A 2,775-nucleotide genomic window follows, 5' to 3' on the forward strand; every position below is an offset into this window, starting at 1 on the left:
ATTATTTATTTATTTTCATTTTCATTTTATTACATAGAATGTATTAGAGAAATACACAATTTGATTGGTCGAACCACCTGAAAATGACGTCAATCCAGACACAAGTAGATTATGTAGGACTGTGATACCCCGTTTAATTTTGATACTAATAATTTACTTGTAATTATAGAAACGGAAAAGGGCAAAAATGCCCTTCAACTATTTGAAACAGCTTAAAAATGTTTCCAATATCAGTGCCCTCTATATTTTGAATCAAAAATACACTTAAACCGTTAATCTTGTCAACTGGGTTAAATTTGCTTATATGGTCATCCACCTAAACAATCACCATAGCAAAATTATTTTTTCGTGGAAAATATTTTCCCAAAATTTTTTATTAAAATACAAAATCAACACTTATTCCGAAAAAAGTAAAAAAAAATTGAAAAAAATATTTATTTCTGAAATTTTTATTAAAATATAAAATCAACACTTATTCCGAAAAAAGTAAAAAAAAATCTGGAAAATTATTTATATTAAAGTCCTAACTTCCTACATAAAATCAAGAAATATTTATATTAAAGTCCTAACTTCCTACATAATTCAACACAAGAAATATTTTATAACCAAATTAGTTGATTTCAAAGTACTATATATTACGATAATAACTAAATTATGATTTTGTCTAATGTGAAGTTTAATTTTAAATGGTGAAAAAGACGAACGATATTTCATTAAAGACATTCGTGCTTTTAATATAGATAGGTAGATATGTAAGTTATTTTGTATTATATAAACTAATCAATTTAGTAGTGTACTTGATTAATCTTCTCTTTTTTTTAGCGTTTTAATTTGAAATTCTACAAATGATACGGAGATTGGACGTGGTAAAAAGCTAGTATTGTTTTTTCTTTTGAAACACAAGTCTTTAGTGTATTAAAATCACGTCTTCCTATTGCAAATAACATTGTAATACAATCCAATAAAGAAATATTAACATATAAAATTCTAGTTTATTTTAAAGTTCTAACTTTAGAGAAATTAGCATAAATGGTAATTGAATGTTTATTCCTAAATATTAGGAAGGCAACTTAAATTACAATTTTATCCAGTGTAAATTCGATTTTTTAAGGGTAAAAGGGGCGAACAACATTTCACTAAGGACCTTCGTGCTTTTAATATAGTATAAATTGCTTGTTTTTTATAACATAATAATTTTGTTTTCTCATGTTTAAGTTTTCTTTCTAGAGTTTAGTTTTAGCTGTTTTATTGATAGTTTAGGACTAAAGCATAGTTTGTGTGGGCTAAAATTGGTTAGCGACAGTTGGACGAATGACGAAGTAGCACGGGGAACCGAAGACAGGTAGGATGTGAGTTACTAGATAGCTGGCACCGGATGCAGGTAGGATGTGGCTGGAAGAATTTGAAAGACAGAGTAACCGATAACAAAGATTCAAATAATTGACATCGGATAGCATTAGCAACTGTTACAAAAAATATCTGCATTTATAGCCAACCATTATGCATCCATCAATGACCGATTTATTTTCATTCAATAGGAGTTTGATTTTGGGATATTGTCTCCCTAAATAAAGCTATAAATAGGATAATTACCATCCATTGTACGGACAAAATATTTTGTACACAAAAGCTATATTCTACTCTCGAATTATAAAATTATTTGCTTTCTTTTGTTCTTAATATTGTTCATAGTACTACTTCCGAAGAAGATAATGACACAAACAGACTTGTAGTTCTTTAACTTATTTTTACATTCTTGATTTCATTCTCGTTTATTCGTATTTTTTGGATTAAACTAATTCACGCATCTATAAACCAAAATATAAATTCAATTGTACCGTTGTACGAATAAGCATAGTTATTGTTCTATTTATAGTTTGATGTCATTTATTGTATTAAGTTGTGATTTTAAATTCATTTATATTATTATATAAGTTATTATCGTAATATAATTAAATCAATGAGATTAACTGTGTGCAAAGAGTTCTGCATTACATTTTCACATTAAATTTAATTAATCAATAGAGTGAAATCCTCCTAGAACAATTTTGTTCGTTTCCAACTATATAATTAGCTAGCAGTACAAATTCAATTATTTGATATGTTAAAATGTCCATCAAAATTATGTAGAAATTTATTTTTAATTGATCTACATATCATTATCGAACCCCTGTAACAAATGTTTTTATGCCTATAACCTTTATGTTTGTATGCACAATTGACTTTTAATCTTATTTACCCGCCTTTTGAGTTTTTTATGCAACAACAAAGGTATATTTGAGTTTTAATATTCATGAGAGTATATAATTTATATGTCTTTGTATTTAAGTTATAATTATAATTGAATTTGCGCGACAAAATCATCACAAATGTTACTGCATCACCCTCTATCTCTTCATGTGAGTAAATCATAACATTTCAATCCATGCAAATTCATATAATCTCACGTAACGGGACACTATGTTGCGACTAGCTAGGTCTTGTTTTCGATTGCACTCTCGGGGCCATTTTGAACACCAATAAAACTTGAGATAAATTACGTTCAATATATTTTATCTCACAAAATTAAAGGTGATCAATGCCTATGATAAACTATAGATACGATTAGTCGTATATGAAAAAAATAATCCATAAACCGTACAGAAATACCATCTTATTATTGAATTTCTACACAAATATTACTCATAACATTCAGGTATTTTTTATTTGCGTCCTATTTTTATATATGCGGTCATTTAAATATTAACACATGTATATAATATTTTTTCATCACCC

Source organism: Nicotiana tabacum, chromosome 13 (genome assembly GCF_000715075.1).
Source record: "Nicotiana tabacum cultivar K326 chromosome 13, ASM71507v2, whole genome shotgun sequence".
NCBI classification, from domain to species: domain Eukaryota; kingdom Viridiplantae; phylum Streptophyta; class Magnoliopsida; order Solanales; family Solanaceae; genus Nicotiana; species Nicotiana tabacum.